Genomic DNA, 19,233 nt, shown 5'->3' with positions numbered 1-19,233 from the left:
ATATTGGTGCTGGTGTTCAAGTAGCTGCAACTGTACATTAGTGTATGACCAGCATCTACTCTACTGATGATCAAGATGAGGATCAACGATTAGGAGAACTGCAGGATAGGACACTTACACTAACAGTAGGGTCAGGCATATTGATTAACTTACACTTACCATCCAGGTGAAGCACACATGGAGTTAATTGCATGTTACAGCCCGTCTACTGAGGAGGATTGCCATCTTCTACTATAATAAATACATTAAAGAACATGACATGCTGGGCAGCTTAGATTATCCTGCAAAGACAATCTGTTAATACCCAAAAAACAACTTGCTGATGGAGATCTAATACACAACGTTAGCTTTTTATACCTGTATTCCAGTTGCAGCCAGCAGACTCCAAGTGCCTGATGTGGAGGGGGGTTTTAAAACAAGTCAAATTAAGATGCAGCAAAAAAAAGCACAGTGAAAAAGACAATACTTATCTGTCAACTCATGTATGATAGGCTCAGCAACAGAGTCATCTCGGATCAATATAACTGTTGGCTCCTGAAAATCAGATGTTTGGATCCTGAATAATTGATTTATGATGGCAAGGAGTCACATCCTTAAATTTAAGGGACAGGGAAAACATTGATACAGAGTTATTATCTGTAAACCAAATGCAAGTGTTAGTATGGCAACCATTCATGGTATAAAGCCATTTTCACCACACTTATGCCTATAGATCGTAATTAATAGCAGAATATTAATGGTAGGATCGTGCTATTATTCCAAAAGAATATTGTGCTATTTAGTTATTAGCTGATAAGCGAGAATACAAAGGCCTTATGAGACCACTGTATGTATGAATCCTTTCCTCTCCTTATTTCTCTATCAATAATTAAAGGGGTTGTCCACTACTTGGACAACCTTGGACAACCCCTTCTCAATCACCCTAGTCCCCCCATGTAAATTAATGACAGCCATACTCCAGTGTGGGCGCCGTTCTAGCGATGTCAGCACTTGCTCTTCCAGGGCTTGCATGACATTATTGTTTCACTTGAGTCCTGCAGCCAATCAGCAGCCACTTCCTGGGGATGAAATGACAACCGGAAGAAGTGAGAATTGCTGCTGCTCTTTGACTTCCTCTAGATATCAGTTACATCTGAAGGAAGTAAGAGGGAAGCAGCCTCTGATTGGCTGCAGGGCTTGTGTGACATAATAGTGTCCCATAATCCCCGAGAGAACAGGCACTGGCAATACTGTGATGGCACACACACCGGAGTTGAGAAAAGATGTTCTTATTTTACATGGGGAAACTATGGTGATTGAGAAGGGGTTGTGTATGTTGTGGTCCTGTTTTTAGAGATACTAGAATGTGGAGGGGAGAGGAAGGGAATTTTGTAACCTCTGTCATGGGCATCAATACTTAAATATCTAGTTTTAAGAATCCTTGAAAGGTTAAATTATATCAATACAATTACACCTGACAGGTTTGCCCATATTAGTAATCAGTGTTGGTCCCTGTGGGGGGGGCTGTTGTGAGTTCATTTTCCCCTTCACCATTGAGGTCTGATGAACTCCCTCTTCTGGTGAAGGAAGGTAGTGAGGCTGATTACAAAGCACCTGAGCAGAATAATGATGACTGGGTGACTGGGATTGCTGACTGGATATTAGGCAGCCGATGCCCTTCTGCCTTGCGGGTGATTACTCTGAGGGATTCTTGGAGACCAGTCTGATTCCTGCTCCTCAAAAGCTAAGTTTTCTGCTCTACTTTTTGCATTTGTGTTTTGGTTTTGTTCTGCCTTGTTTTTCTGGATTTCTGCCTTTCCCTGCTGGGTGAGCTGAATTCCTTTTTGCTCTGTCTTCAGATAATACCTGAGTACTGATATAGTCTTTTTGAAGCCTAACGTCTTCAGGGCTTTTTTCCCTATCAGTCTTTTGGGTCTTGTTTTTGAGAGGGTTTTGGCGGATTGCAGACAGCAGCTTTTCTATTCTGTCCTATTTAGTTAGCTTGGGCCCCATCATTTGCTCAGCCTATCTTTCTATCTGTGTGAGTGTTTTTTCATCTTGCTTCACCGTCATTATATGTTGGGGGCTGCCTATTGCTTTGGGGTCTGCTCTGGGGCAGTTTAGATTTCCCTTTCTGTCTTTAGGCTATGTAGTTCTCCGGCTGTGATCGAGGGGTCTAGGGCACCGTAGGAACCCCCCACGGCTACTGCTAGTTGTTGTTGCTAGGTTCAGGGGTCTGCAATCCGATAGCTGCCAACTTCTCTGGTTTTCTGGACTTAGCTAGTATTTCTGTTTTTGCCTCCTACTGTGACTCATTCATAACAGGGGGCCTCCAGTATTCTTAATTTTTCTTCTGTTCTGTGGAAGATCTATTATTTCTTAGATTTCAGCATATTTAAGAAAGGATTGAATAAAGAGCAGGTTATCCAAGCAGGAGTTATGCAGCAATAACCAATGCTGTTCCGTGAAGTCAGTGCAGGCCTTCAGTGTAACGATTACATAAGGCATCATAAAGGATTACACTAGTGATTTTATCGACATTAAACTGTTTGTGGTGCTCAGAATGAAGGGATGCAGGGCAATGAATTAGCAGTGAATCAATTCCCAGCTGATGTAATGAGAGCAGGAGCGGTTTACTGTAAATTAAAAATATCTGGCAGGGCCGAAGGGAACATAACTCAGGTCCTGGCACTCTTATGGCTTCGGCTCCAGTTAAGTAGCTGCTCTCAAAGCAAATCATGACACTGCTAATGATTGATCTGCTCTAATATTAGGAAGTGACCATTTAAGAAAACAGCTGAACTGCATATTTTAAGGATAGCACTATGCATGTGCCCTCTGTATTTGTATAGTAGATATCATCATAAATGTGGTATCACCAAAATCCCAGCAGTTCCCTAGAAGTTATGTTTCCTACATGGTCTCCCATTATGAGTGGGAGCAATTAGTGAAAAATCCACGGCTCTGGTACACAATTCTAATCTCTAATCCCCAGCAGAATACAGATGCTATTTAACGGGCCTGTATTCTGTGAATGGGCAGAGCAGACAGGTAGCTCCTGTAGGGCCCATGAAGTGGCACTTGTTGTTCTTAAGGGTCATTTTACTGACCCATAGCCAATATGCAGGCATAGGCTCATATAATAGGGTGGTGGTCCACACTTGTACAGGGGCCCTCCGGAGGATTCTCCTGTTCTCCGGTGGGCCAGTCCAAGCCTGCCTGTATTTTGTCTCATACGTACAGGTTGTCTTCCTGCCCTGATTCTGTCAAATCTGAAAAGAGCTGGAAAAATGTGTCTTTACTAAAGTGAACTAAGCTTAGTTCCATTTATTTTATTGCTGTTTCTCCACTGCCTGGATGACATATAAGTTTGATTCTCAAAAGATTTTTTTTTACTCAAAAGGAATTTGGTTCCAAAAGGAAAAACAAAAACAATTTTCACCACTTCCTCAAGGGGGCAAAGTCATTTCTGTCTCCCAACGAGTAATTTCTCCCTGGATTGACATTACATGTATTGTGAAATTACTTGTCGTCTGTTCTTTTATGAGTTCACGTCTTGAGGAACATAACTTTGCAGCCTCGTGTTCTGCTTTCTTTCATCTGTGAATGATGCTGGCTGTTAATTCATATGGAATTAGTGATATGGTGACAGAATCGCCATTAGCTTACAGACGTTTTATAGAATCAAGATGCATGTATTCTAACAAGCAGCAAAGTAAAAAAAATAGTGAAAGGGGTTGTATGGCTTATCAATGGGATCTGTCTGATAGAAGCGAGTCCAATGTTTGCATTTAGTCCAGGAGTGAAGAATTGGTTGTTCGTGCATTGCCCTCGTCATTTTTATAGAAGCTCCTAAAATTCCCGAGTGAGCTATATAAGATGATTTGGACAGTAGTAGCAAGCTCTAGTAAAATGAGGACTTTCCCGGAGCCACTATTACCCAATATTATTTATCACTGGGAAGCTGCATATCTAGGACCAGGGAGCCACACGTTTCTCCATAACTAGTGGTTAGAGAACATAATCAACTAACAAATATTATGTAAATATTTACTAATATTATGTACTAATATTATAGTACTATGAACTAATATCATGTAGATATTATGTACTAATGTTATGTTACATAAGATTAATAAACTGCAACATACTACAAGTGTCATTTATCGCCAACCATTGTTGTGTCACCCATTATGCAGTTGCGGCAGTAATGCAGTGACATCACTGCTTTGGATAGAAATCGGCCCATGCAGTTACTTACTGTTGTCTGTGTGGATGGAGAATAGAATGGAGGGAGATGATATGTATACAGCTCTGGCAAAAATTAAGAGATCACCACATCAAAACCCTGTCATGGGCAGCCCATTCTCCAGACCTGAACCCCATTGAAAACCTCTGGAATGTAATCAAGAGGATGATGGATAGTCACAAGCCATCAAACAAAGAAAAACTGCTTACATTTTTGCACCAGAAGCAGTGTGAAAGACTGGTGGAAAGCATGCCAAGGCGCATGAAAACTGTTGTTAAAAATCACGGTTATTCCACAAAATATTGATTTCTGAACTCTTCCTGAGTTAAAACATTAGTATTGTTGTTTGTAAATGATTATGAACTTGTTTTCTTTGCATTATTTGAGGTCTGAAAGCAATGGGTTTTTTTTTTTAATTTTGACCATTTTTCTTTGTCAGAAAAAAAATACAACATTTTTTGCTTGGAAATTCGGAGACATGTTGTCAGAAGTTTATAGACTAAAAGAACAGTTTACATTTTACTCAAAAATATTCCTATAAAGAGAAAAATCAGACAAACTAAACATTTGAAAGTGGTCTCTTAATTTTTGCCAGAGCTGCATTTTATTCTGTACATTAAAAAAGCACTCCTATGAAGATCAGCTCTCAGTGGTTAGCACTGTTACTGGGGTGGCTCAGTGGTTAGCACTGTAGCTTTGCAAGGCTGGGATCCAGGGGTCAAATCCTACCAAGGACAAAATCTGCAAGGAGTGTGTATGTTCTCCTGTGTTCGCTTGAGTTTCCTCTGGTTTCCTTCCACACTCCAAAGACATACTGATAGGGAATTTAGATTGTGAGCCCCAATGGAGACAGTGATGATAATGTCTGTAAAGTGCAGTGGAATTAATGGCACTGTATAAGTGAGTAAAATAAATATGTGTATATGTATTAATACTGCCACCACCTTCTCCGTTCTGTTCCTCTTCTTATTGGCGTCTCCACACTTCAGACTCTCTGGGGTAAGGCCAGAGTCACACTAAATGTATGAAAAATACGCTGAATACACCTAAGAAAAAAAATGGTGATATGAGCTGCCCCATAGATTAACACTGGTCCGAGTGCACTCGGCCGTATTCTACGGTAGTGTGACTGGCCTGACACTGAGCTATACATGACTCGGAAGTGACATTTACAGTGGGATTACATTGTTAGGCCGGGGTCACACTACCATAGAATACGGGCGAGTGTTATGCGAGAAAACATCACATAGCATTCAGCTCTGTGTGAATCTATGGGGCAGCTCACATCACCGTGTTTTTTTCTCAAGCATATTTGGCGTGCATGTAAAATCTCAGCATGCTGTGATTGTATGCGTATATCATCCGAAACTCACCAATGCAAACCTATGGGTGCGGGGAAAACTCGGACTCCACACGGACCATTCGTCTAGCTTGCGACAAATACGCACATATTTTCCTCATTTCAGCCCATTGAGCCGTTAAATTCAGTGAGAAATGTAAAGCCATACACATGTCATATGGATACATAGGTGCGAGAAAATCACATCATCGCATTGCAAGCGCATTACACACATATGACCACGTGGAGAACACTCGTGCGACTCTCGGCAGGGAGACTCGGACCGATTTTCCATACGTTTAGTGTGACTCCCGCCTTAAAGAGACTTGCGGCTCACGCATAGAGTGATCCAAAGAGTCTGAAAAGCGGTGATGTCATTGAGAAGAGGAGCGGAACAGTGCTGGGTCCTGGAGGTCTCCAGAGGTAGGTGAGTATATTAACACATACACACTACACTACATGCACATACATACAGATTTATGAAAACATATCTTCGTGTGAGTGCTTCTTTAAGCATACTTTTGAGAAAAAATGCTAAATTGTCAAAACCTAGAAAAATCTGTAACAAATTAATTGGTTTTCTATCTCTTGCTATAGAAAAAAGATATTGTCTTAGCTGCTATACACACTATATAATAAATCTTGTTAACACAACCTTTATAACTTCTAGCAGATCATTTTTACCTTTTGGCAAAAGTAAATGAATTATTTCTTTAGAATTTGTCCTATTAGTATATGCAAATTGCCTCTTCAGAGAGAAAGAGGACTTTTACTCTACAGTGCCACCTATTGGTAGTAGCGATTGTCAGGGACACCGCACTACACTTGCTCATAGAGCCAGTGCGCGTGTCCTGAGTACAGAAGCAGTGCTAAACGATACCTGTGGAGTGGCAGCAGCGGTGACAATGCGTGCTTCAAGCGAATAGTGTCAGGGACCAGTCAGCGCTGGAAAGTAAAGAGGCACGGGACCTGCGGACACTGAAAATGAGCAAGCTTGCACAGGACCTATGGTCATGTGAATGGTCATGTGGCTGCAAGGGGGCGGGGCTTAGCATCGGAGAAGCCAGGGAACTCAGATTCAGGCAAAACAGAAGTCATGTACAGTACAGTCAAACGAGGTACAGGAGGGATAAACAGACGGGAGGTCAGACAAAGCCAAAGGTCATACACAGGATCACAGTACAGTACCAGGGATAAGACAGAGTGGATAATCAGGGCCAAGCAGAGATCAAAACCAAACAGACATAGAAGGTACCAGGCAGAATCCAAAGCGATATCCAGAGAACAGACCGAGTCGTACACAGAGAATCAAGTAACCAGAACACAGCACTAACACACTCAGGGATCACCACACAATGCCAAGGGCGAAAGTATAACTGACAGGGATGGGAGCGTCCTGAGGCTATAAGAAGCCTCCCCCAGAACCAGGGAGAGGCCACAATCATAGCCCCAGGTGTGCAGGTAAGCCTGCACCGGGATCACAACCTTTAACCCCAGAAATGCCAGTCATCAGTACTGGTTCCATACATTAACCCCACGTGTGCGAGTCAAACCCGCACTGAGATCATGACAGCGATCCTACAAGTCACAATCAACCCTTTAACGAGTCTTGTAATATGCCTTAGGATAAAAGCCAAATTAGAATCTCAATTTACAGACACGGTGTTTCGGGCTATTGGCTCTCATCAGTGCAAAGTAGACCTCAGTCCAGAGCCTCTCACCTAGCCAAATCAGATCTCATACTTTACAAGACTCGTTAAAGGGTTGATTGTGACTTGTAGGATTGCGACTACCAATAGGTGGCGCTGTAGAGTAAAAGTCATCTTTCTCTCTGAAGAGGCAATTTGCATATTAAATTTCCCAGAGGAGCATTGCATGGCGAATAAGCCTCCTTACCTTGACAAGCCAGAGCTGGTATGTCACTCTCCACAAGGAGAAACCTTACCCCTTAGTCCTATTAGTATAAGTTGTTTTTTTTACGTAATGGTTTGAAGTCATTTACATTTGTTATGAGCTTTCTGTGACACTAATATCTACTAAGTAGTTTTGCCACAAAGCTATTCCCAGCTGCCCTGGATCTGGTGTCCATTACTGCTGTTTTTTTCACCTGCATAAGGGACCTCAATGGTGATGTATTAAAGGATCAGTCATTTCAGTTAGTAATCCTGTGGTCTTCCATTAGAGGAGTCCCAGTGCTACAATATTAGTAATCACTGCCATGTCAGGGAATGGGTTAATGTTGAGCAGCCTAATTTTTTTGCTAACACTCACTTGTCTGGGATTCCTCCGAAACAACCATACCACTTCTGCCCTCTGTGTCCCAGGAGACCTCTGAGTAAACGAGGCTTTTAGAGGAAACGTGGCCTCCCCCTTAGGGAGAGAATAGAAGACACTAAATAATTAAATAATCCTTTCACTGCTCTATGACTGTGAGCTTTACTATATTGAGAGAAGCAGAAGAGGCTCCCGAGCCATCTGGGCTGACTGCTAATCTTTTGGTAACCCACAAACACTTATATTAAACACGGTGCTGTTTACTGGGAATCACACACCGGCAATGGGCGTTGGATGTTATGCATGGGTGACTCCATCAGGACTCTCCAGACTTTTCTATACTTCTTCACAAGTTAGAAGAAAGTATAGCTTTACTAGTATCTATTGTGAAAATTAGAATTCTTTATTAATTTAAAATAATGATTTATTATTGCCGTACCCATAGAGTTTCATTCTTGGCCACCTAATCCTTTTATCTGACTGAGGTTATGTTCACACGTCGCTTTTTTTCTACAGCCAAAACCTAACCTAAAGAAAGCTGCAGACAGAAAACAGGTTTTGTTGGCTTCTTTCTACTTTTTTCAGGATCCCAAAGTTCAGCTTCGCTTCCACCATTCAAGCATGAACAATACAAGGTGTGAGGTCGCCAATGAAAGACTTATGTGACACAAGAAAACATTTTTGAAAAAAAAAGATCAATTTGATTAAATTATTTAGTGTAAAGTTTTTCTTACATCTGAAAAAAGTGTCTATTCTGAACCAAAAAATGTAATATGAATTCAGGAAAAAATACACAGTTGCAAATGTAAAATCAGCTGAGGGAGTGGAGTTGGTCAGGCATTGTTCAGTTTCACACATTGGTCAGGTATTATTTACTTTCACACATTGGAAGGGCATTGAGTTGGTCAGGCATTGTTTACTTTTACATATATCATTAATTTATTAAACTGTGCTAATACTAACAGCTCATGTCAGGAAACCAAGGCATTTTTAAACTTGGGAAATCCACACAAATAAATGGGTTTCACATCCTGGTGTACCCGTGTTTTTTCTGGGCAGCACGGTAGCTCAGTGGATAGTACTGCACCTTGCACCGCTGGAGTCCTGGGTTTGATTCCCACCAAGGACAAATCTGCAAGGAGTTTGTATCTTCTCCCTGTGTTTGCATGGGTTTTCTCTGGGTACTCTGGTTTCCTCCAACATTCCAAAGACATACTGTTAGGGAATTTAGACTGTGAGGGACAGTGATGATAATGTGTGCAAACTGTAAAGCGCTGCAGAATATGTTAGGGCTGTATAAAGATTATTATTAATTTTTTCTCTAAAAACTGATTTTTTTTCTGCATTTTTCTGCTTTTTTTTGTGTCTACTCATTGCTTTAAGTGGGTGAGAAAATGCTGCAAAAACACTGAAATTATTGACATGCTGCAGTTTAAAAAAAATTCAGTGGTTTTCTAGTTCAGTCAGAAAAAAAAAAACAATCTTGTGCATAAGATAAATCTCATAACTTTTTCTGCTACTGTGAAAAGCAGCTTTAAGGCTAGTTTCACACTAGTGTTTCTGCCGTCTGCGCACGGCCACCGATAAGCCCCACCCCCAGCCACGCCCCCTCCTGACATCACCGCCTATTATCGCACATGGCCGCATGCTATCCTTAATATAGGGTGCGCAGACCGTGCGCTGACCATGCGCTAGTAGGATTTTTGAGTGCACTGCGCACTTTTGTAAGTGCGCCGGTGTGCGCCGAACACAGCATGTTGCATTTTGGTGCGCTCGGCACACCTTCAAAAGTGCGCAGCGCACTCAAAAATCCTACTAGTGCATGGTCAGCGCATGGCCTGCGCACCCTATATTAAAGATAGGGTGCGCAGATCGCATGCGGCCATGTGCGATAATAGGCGGTGACGTCAGGAGGGGGTGCGGCAGGGGGCAGGGCTTATTGGGGCCGTGCACAGACGGCAGAAACACTAGTGTGAAACTAGCCTAATTTGCATAACAAAAATGCAGCAAAAAAAACAACAACATTGGGCTACACAATAAAAACACTGACCCACTGCAGTTTTTCACCATATGGTGTATTTAAATCTATTTCAGCCTGGTTGGTTCTTTTTAATTTGTCATTGCCTTGGCTTGCATATGAATCACTGTTTCTCTCAATTTCTGGGACAGACTGTGTTACATGTATTCTGAGTGGTTAATGTTTTACTGCTATCTGTAATGACTCCGGAGTGCAGTCACAACTATTTTTGACACTTGTATTCACTTTTTCTACTCTTTTCTGCTAATAGTTGTTACCAACTTTTTGGACGCTTCGTGGTAATCAGGGATTTGGTCTTCTATAGCACGGTGGTTCAATGTTTTTATTGTGTTGCCCACCACCTTTAGTACACTATTGACAAGGGTGTACTTTCTAACTGCTGCTTATTGTTTGACCAAACCCCCAAGGGTGTGCGCCGGTGTATCATACTTTATTTACGGTAAGCAAATTTTATTGTATCTACTAGAACTCAGAACATTGATAGAACAGATCTGCCTCCATTATGTTTGGGACAGATTCTTATAGTAAAATTATAAAAGGAAGTACAAATAGGAGGGACATACAGTAGGGCGGTTATACATAGCCATCCATATTTTGACAATTATTAAACGTGTCCTGTATCAACCATTCAGTATTCAACAAATGATTATATAAGATTTCAGTTACATCTTATTGTGATAATTAGGAGATGTTGATAATTAGGAGATGTTGATCTAGAATTCAAGGTTTTACCTGAAGCCATAATGACCCAGAGGTTGTGGTCAGCAAGATAATCTGCTTCTGTAAATGTTGCATCTTTACTTAGTCATGAATCATTAATCTTCCCAAAAATTATTATGTGGAAATTGTGGCTTTTTTACACTGTTCTACTAAGCTAGAGCAAACTTAGTAAAAAGAGTATTAAAGGAATGTGTGAAAGGTAGATTTGTTATATAGTATAGGGATTCACGCTCTCAGGTAGGCAGTAGGTAGTGTTCACACAGGCGTTGGATTCTTGTGTCAAAGCAATGTGACTTTTATTTTCACTGGCTGCACAGTACCAAACAAAAAACCATAAACATAAATCCCTTGCCTTGTCCAAGTGAACTAAAGAATTAAGGGGTACTTCACACATAGCGAGATCGTTAGCAAGATCGCTGAAACGTCACAGATTTTGTGACGGAACAGCGACCTCGCCAGCGATCTCGCTACGTGTGACACATAGCGACGACCGGCCCACCCGCTGCGATATCGCTGATCGTGCTCGAATGTCCCAGGCCATTTTTTGATCGTTGGTGTCCCATTGGCCAGCATGCATCGCTGTGTTTGACACCATAAGAACAACAAGTGACCTCGTTGGCGACTCAGAACTCACGCTTATCAAGGTCTGAGTCGTCAGAATAGCTGCTGTGTGACAAGGTCCCAACGACCGTCAGTCGTTATATGGATCGCCGTATTGTTGCTGCGTCGTTGAGAAGATCTGCCTGTTTGACAGCTTACCAGCGACCATGTAGTGACACACCAGCGATCTTTACCAGGTCGTATCATTGTCAGGATCGCTGGAGCGTCGCTATGTGTAACGGTACCTTAAGACCCTGACTACTTCACACATGGGTTAGCTATCCTCAATCTGGTCAAACAAAACCGCTATCGTCTGTAGTAACCAGTTATACTTACAGTTTGGTGCACACAGCCTGTGCAGACTCTTCTCAGAGTGAGATTCCGGCATGTCTCTCTCTATAACTCCAACGCAAATCCACTCTGGTCAGCTTACCCCAGCTCCCCGGTGTGGAAGCACCAGCTGACTTAAATAGCCCTTTCCAAGTCCTGAAACTGGAGGTAAGGGAATGAAAAATCCCTCCGAGCTGTAATGGCTGCACTTAAAACCCGGACACTAAATCTGGGCCCGTTAAAACTCCTTTCAGCACTGTACTTGCTGGAGCCTGCTTCTCAGGGTCTTACATCACCAACGCTTGGCACAGAGGCGTAGCTCGGGTTTTGGTTCAGGGGGCGAAACTTTTGAGTGGACCCCTAACCAAGTAACCTTGATTTCAACTTGGTGATGCACCCTAATAGTGGATGTAGGAGATGACTGCGCTGTTACTGAAAATAATCTCTATAAAAAGACCAACATAGATATTACCGCCATATGATCAGTTGTAAATACCAGTCCCACAGAACATATAAGAGATCACAGCAGAGTTATAGATGGTGACTTACCACTGACGCTCTTTCTGATGGAACTGTTCACTTTTCAGGTCTTTTCCATCTGGCCCAGACTGACATGACAACTTCTTCCAGCCAGGACTCGGCTGCAGAGATTACAAGAAAGATACGTTTCACTTCTCATATTCCAGCCCCATCACCATCTATTCCCAACCTGCACAAACTCCTTATCCTGCTGATACCTCAATACTAAGCTGCTGCCATATGTGTCCCTATTACTGCTCCTGCCGTGTGGTACTGTGTGCCCTTTAAATTTTAAAGCAACCCTCAATAATATAGTAATGCCGGGTGCAAGTGCCCTAGAAAACTTTGCCCATATTTTGTCCCCTAGAATATAATAATGCACTCTGTGTGCCCCTTTGACAGTCACAGTATCCTGAGCTCCCCTATAACAATAAGTGCCCACTTAACCTTTAATAATGTCCTGACTCTTCCCCCATGTACAGCTCCCCTATAAACAGTATGATGCTCTCTTATACACAGTATAATTCTCCCTCACTGTATATATCCTGACCTCTTAGTATCCCCCAAACTGTTTGATGGCTCTAACACTGTATGATGGCCCTGTCACTGTAATCTCCACACTGCATCATGGTCCCCTAGATAGCCTCCATATAGTATAAAGCACCAGATTGTTCTCAATATAGTATAATGCAGCCCCCATAGGCAGACTCTACAGTACAATGCAGCCCCTCATAAGCAGACTGTAATATAATGCAGCCCCTCATAGGCAGACTGTAATATAACGCAGCCCCCCATAGGCAGACTGTAATATAATGAAGCCCCCTATAGGCACACTGTAATATAATGCTGCCTCCCATATGCAGACTCTACTATAAGGCACCTTCCATAGGCAGACTTTAATGTATGGAAGCACCCCCCCAGGAAGAGTGTAATGTAAGCCCCCCATAGGCAGACTGTAATGTAAGGTAGCACCCCCGATAGGCAGACAATAATGTAAGGCAGCACCCCCATAGGTAGACAATAATGTAAGACAGCACCCCATAGGCAGAGTATAATGTAAGGCACCCCCCCATAGGCAGACTGTAATATAATGCACCCCCATAAAAATAAATAAATAAATACATCTCTTCCTCCTGGCTCCTGCGCTGCTCTGAGCTCCCGTTGATCTCCGGACAGCGGGCGCTAGGCAGTGACGTCATCGCGCCTGCTGTCAGTGTCTGCATCAGATGCTGATAGGGGGATGATGGGAGAAAGAGCGATCGCTCCTTCTCATCAATGTGGTCAGCTATATTGCCTGGATGTTGATACAGCTGAACTTGAGCTGACAGGCGGGGAGCCCACTGCTGGCACTGGGCCCACCCCTGCATGCTCAGGGGCCCCATTGCGGCCAGGCAGCAGCGCATGGAGATCGATTCTCCCTGCTCTGCCTCAAAATGTAGCTGTATGGGCACACTGTGCACACCGATACAGTTACAGTAGCGTAGCTCTGGGTGGGCCCCCTCAGAGCACGGGGCCACCGCACCCTCTGCACCCCTGGTAGCTATGCTACTGGCTTGGCAACTTGGTGACACATACAGTACCTCCTGTTCAGGTCCTGTCCGGATGCCACCTTACAATAGTAATTAATTTCTTATAATTTTGCTCTCCTTGATAATTGATATTATCATTTACATCACCACTTCAAAGTAGGAATTACATCTTTCTCTAGGTAGAGAATAAAAAGGAAGAATAAGAAGGGTATGTCTGAGTCTTTTGTGGCTGGAAGGAGATGGACTTTCAGGATGTTTTGGGGCCTATGGATTTTCATTATGACCCATTTTACATTCTTTATTAGAAAAGCGAGGACAATAGCTATAAGTCATTTGTAATCCATCCTCCATTCCCTTTGAACCAGTTGGCTGGATTTACCACTTGGAACAAGTTACCTATGTCCTTCTCCAAAAAGGAAGTTTTTTTTCTCCTAAAATTTTCTTTTAGTTTCATGGCTTTAGCTGTGTGTTTGTTAACTCTTAGGCTGTGTTCACACGTTTCGTTTTTTTGCGTTTTTCCCTTGGATTTACCAAAAAATCCGCTCAAAAAACGCCTAAAAGAAGCATCCTATTCATTTTAATGCATTTTGCACTATTTGTGCATATTGATGTGTTTTTTACCACGAAAAAAACGCTTCGCGGTAAAAAACGCAGCATGCTCATTAATTTTGCGGTAAATTCCGCATTTCTGGCTATTTTCTATGCGTCTGGGGATGCTCCGGAAAAAATCGCAGCAAAAACACGCAGAACAAAAACGCGCGTTTTCTGGGAAGGAGTCCGGTTTTCATGCAGAAATTTTCTGCATACGTGTGCACATAGCCTTACAGAAAAGTTTCATCAACATAATTCAAACAGGCAGGCCCAATTATTTGGCACATACCCCCTTGTCAGATTATCTAGTACTATAGTTTGTTGATTTAGTACCTTAGCATGGTATTGTGTCTGATTGTTTGATATGGTTATAGCATCGAATGGCTCATTTGGGAGATTATCGAAGAGTTCAGCTAGTTGTTCAATGTTGTGTGAGTTATGTAACAGCTTTCTGATCGTGAATCTAGAAGAATTTCAGTTTCTCTTACCAAATCTAAAAGAGGTTGTCAACCTTTCGGGGACTTTTTTTTAATTAAATGGGTGTATTTGTGCTTTAAGAAAAATGTTGCTATTGGATTTCATCAAAAGCGTTGCACCATCTGTAGTTACACAATTATTTGTCTTTTTTTCCAGACTAACTGTTCTCTGCTGATTTATGACTAAAGATATCAACAAAGTTTAAAGTGCAGGGAAAAAAAGAGACTGTAAATGTCAAAGGGTGCAAAAAATTGTTTAATGAATCCCAATTACAAAAATTATTTTTAGCCCATATACATGCATTTAAGCAAAAATATAAAAACAAATGTCCCAAAAAGTGGACTACTCTTTAATTCATAAAAGTTAAAATTTAGTAACATAGAGCCCAATAGTGAATGTATAAAACTCAGTCTGGCCTACGAAAATTAGTAGACAAAGCGACATATTAGGTTTCTGGTATAAAACTATTGGTTTGAAAATGGCCCAATATTATACTTGCCAGTATGGTGGTGGCGTCCCAATAGCCCTGGATTTTTCATGTGTGCCCATATGCTGCTTTTGTCTCTGAAACTGTTTCAGGCAATATTCATTTTGTTTTCCACGGCGTCCAGTCACAGCTCAGCTTTTACATTCTAAATTGCATTGTAAATATAAAATGTGACCACTAATTGTTTGTGATACCGAACAAGGCTGGAGCCGTCGTGTTTTAATTTGAGAGTGATTTTTTGTATGTTTCTTTCACAATTTTTCATTGTTTGCCTTGTATAACTTTTGTACAGTGTTGCTGGCTGCAGAATGAGTTCACTTAGAAATCATCAGTGACCTTGCTCTTAGGGTCCAATTTAAGAGTTTGTAACTTTTTTTTATGTCTTTTTTAACATCCTTCATCTGATTTATGACTACAGATCACTTCAAAGATGAATGTGCAGGAAATAAAATGCATGTGAAAGGCAAACATTGCAACATTTTTAAAGGAGCCAAATTAACAAAATGATTTTTAGCCCAACATACATGTATTTAAGTAAAAACATTCCACAAAGGTGAACATTCAACCCAAAGAGTAGGAGCACTAGGCATAACCACTACCAAATGTACAGTACTGTCGCCATCAGTTCCATAGACCAAGTATGCTTGGCTGCTGCTTCATCCAATATCTCATGAAGTGAAGAGGACAATGAGGGGGAACTGGAGGTCTCTGGGGGTCTCAGTAATCTTGTGGATATATGATAAATGTCCATTGTGGGAAAACCCCCTTCTGGATTTACCAAACATGGGAACATAGCCAGTGCCAATAAGTAGCTTGTACTGCTTCTTGTACAGTCACCTTTGGATTCTGGGGCTCACATCCAACTGAAATAGTATGAAATGATTGCACATTACAAATACGATAAACTAAGATTCAGTGTAGTACAATGGGGACATCAATGATGAAAACAGCTTCACAATAATTATATTTCCTAGGAGAGACAGTGGTAGAACATCTTTAAGCCTCTTGAGAATACAGTCCAAATAATATTGGGAATTGATACAATAGTGATAAGTGCTTCCAGCTGCAGGCTTCTCAGAGACGCGCAACAGGAAATGTAAGCTCTTAAGTCCAGCGTTGCTTTTTCAGCTTCATGTAATAACTCACCTTGATGTACCTTAATTCTTCTAAATGGCCTCTCAGTTCACTTAAAGAGAACCTGTCACCAGAAAAACCATTACAAACCTGCAGATAATAATAATATTAATAATAATCTTTATTTATATAGCGCCAACATATTCCGCAGCGCTTTACAGTTTAACAGTTTCAAAACACAAGTCATAAGTAACAACGCTAACAATACAATAATTAAAGCAAAATAAGACGAAATAAGACGACCCTGCTCGTGAGAGCGTACAATCTACAATGAGGTGAGGGAGATACAGAGTACAGGTGTGTATTTACAATGGTGTATTTACAATGAAGGTCCAGCCATCTTGCAGGAGTGAAGGATGGATGGAGATAGTGAATGGGCTACGCACGCACACTTACACAGAGAATGACTTTGATTAGTGAATGTGATAGGCCGCTCTGAACAGGTGTGTTTTGAGGGAGCGCCTAAAACTATGCAAATTGTGGATAGTCCTGATTTCTTGGGGTAGAGCATTCCAGAGGATAGGAGCAGCACGGGAGAAGTCTTGGAGTCGGGAGTGGGAGGTACGGATTAGTGCAGAGGTTAGTCGAAAGTCGTTTGCAGAGCGCAGCGATCGGCTAGGCCGATAGACAGAAATGAGAGAAGAGATGTAAGGGGGTGTGGAGAGCTTTGTGGGTGAGAACAAGTACTTTGAATTGGATCCTATAATGAATGGGCAGCCAATGTAAGGACTGGCGAAGAGCGGACGCGTCTGAGTACCGATTACCCAGATGGACGATCCTGGCTGCTGCATTGAGTATGTACTGGAGAGGGGATAGTCGAGTGACGGGGAGGCCAATTAATAGAGCGTTGCAGTAATCCAGGCTAGAGTGGATCAATGCAACAGTGAGGATTTTTGTTGTTTCCATAGTGAGAAAAGGGCGGATTCTAGAGATGTTCTTTAGGTGTAAGCGGCAAGAGCGGGCAAGGGATTGTATATGGGATGTAAAGGAGAGATTGGTGTCAAACATAACACCCAGACAGCGCACCTGCTGCCGGGGTGTTATTGTTGTACCACCCACGGAGAAGGAAATGTCAGATTTAGGGAGGTTAGTAGACTGCGGGAGCAGAAGAAGTTCAGTTTTGGAGAGGTTGAGTTTCAGATAGAGAGTGGACATGATATTGGAGACTGCGGACAGACAGTCACTGGCGTTCTGTAGTACAGCGGGGGTAAGGTCGGGGGAAGACGTGTATAGTTGTGTGTCATCAGCATAAAGATGGTACTGAAAGCCAAATCTGCTGATGGTCTGTCCAATTGGGGCCGTGTAGAGAGAGAAAAGAAGGGGGCCAAGGACTGAGCCCTGAGGTACCCCGACAGCAAGAGGAAGAGGAGATGACGTGGATCCAGAGAACAAAACACTGAAGGAGCGGTCAGAGAGAGTTAGGAAGAGAACCAGGAGAGTGCAGTGTCCTTAATGCCTAGTGACTGGAGCCTAGAGAGTAGGAGATGGTGGTCAACAGTATCGAAAGCTGCAGATAGGTCAAGAAGAATGAGCAGAGAGTGGTCACCGTTACGTTTTGCTGTCAGAAGGTCATTGGTCACTTTGATGAGTGCAGTTTCAGTCGAATGTAGGGGGCGGAAGCCGGACTGTGAAGGGTCTAGAAGGGAGTGAATGGAGAGGTAACGGGTAAGGCGGGAGTAAACTAGGCGTTCCAAAAGTTTAGAGATGAAGGGGAGATTGGAGACTGGTCTGTAGTTGTTTGTGCAGGATGGGTCGAGAGCAGGTTTCTTTAGTAGTGGAGTAACGATGGCGTGTTTGAAGGAGGATGGGAAAATGCCCGAGGAGAGGGAGAGATTAAAGATTGTAGTTAGGTGGGTTGTGACGACTGGAGAGAGAGACTGGAGGAGATGTGAGGGAATGGGGTCGGTAGTGCATGTAGTCGGACGAGAAGAAGAGAGGAGTCTGGAGACTTCTTCTTCTGTTATGGGATCAAATGTGGAGAGTGAGCCAGGGGAGATGTAGGAAGGGATGGGAGTCACAGCACTTGGTGGTTGGGAGCAGATTTCTTGACGGATATTATCTATTTTTTCTGTAAAGTGGGAGGCCAGGTCATCAGCACAAATGTCTGTGATAGGGGCTTGTGCTTTTGGCCTGAGGAGGGAGTGAAAAGTGTCAAAAAGTTTCTTGGGGTTGTTGGCTAGTGAGGAGATCAGGGTGGTGAAGTAGGTCTGTTTGGCAAGGTGAAGGGCAGCGTTATAGGTTCTTAACATAAATTTGAAGTGGATGAAGTCTTCTGGTGTGCGGGTTTTTCTCCATAGGCGTTCAGCACTCCTGGAGCATCGCTGGAGAAGTTGAGTTTGCGATGTGAGCCAGGGCTCTTTTACTCTGTGTTTGGAGGTTCTGAGGGTGAGGGGAGCTACTTGGTCAAGGGTGCTTCTAAGAGTGTCATTGTAGTGATGAACAGCCAGATTAGGACAGGAAAGAGAGGAGATTGGGGACAGAGATGAGTGTAGGGAATCTGAAAGTGTCTGAGGGTAAATAGCTTGTAGATTTCTGACTGTGTGGTAGGTAGGAATGAGCTGGGGTGGGCGAGGATTTGTGAGCGTGAAGGAGAGAATGTTGTGGTCAGAGAGTGGAAGCGGTGAGTTGTTTAGGTGGGAGATTGAACAGAGCCGGCAGAAGACCAGATCAAGGGTGTTACCGTCCTTATGTGTCTCAGAGGTTGAAAGCTGTGAGAGGCCTAGAGAGGTGGTTAGTGATAGAAGCTGGGATGCAGATGTGGAATTAGGGCTGTTAATGGGGATGTTGAGGTCTCCCAGGATGAGGGTTGGTAGTTCTGAGGACATGAAGTGTGGCAGCCAGGCTGAAAAGTGGTCAAGGAAGAGGGTGGGTGAGCCTGGGGGCCGGTATATGACCGCTACCCTGAGGGAGAGGGGACGGAAGAGCCTGATGGTGTGGACCTCAAAAGAAGGGAATAAGAGTGATGGG

The 19,233-nt window shown here is 42.8% G+C and overlaps 1 protein-coding gene across 2 annotated transcripts in view; it reads left to right on the top strand.

Moving 5' to 3' along the window:
• The window catches only part of PLXNA4 (plexin A4), a 1,025,959-nt gene that overhangs the window by 21,629 nt on the left and 985,097 nt on the right, over positions 1 to 19,233 (top strand). The window lies entirely within an intron of this gene.

This window comes from Dendrobates tinctorius, unplaced genomic scaffold (genome assembly GCF_039654945.1).
Source record: "Dendrobates tinctorius isolate UK_male_01 unplaced genomic scaffold, ASM3965494v1 ptg000281l, whole genome shotgun sequence".
NCBI classification, from domain to species: domain Eukaryota; kingdom Metazoa; phylum Chordata; class Amphibia; order Anura; family Dendrobatidae; genus Dendrobates; species Dendrobates tinctorius.
This window is presented reverse-complemented; position numbering and strand designations above follow the sequence as displayed.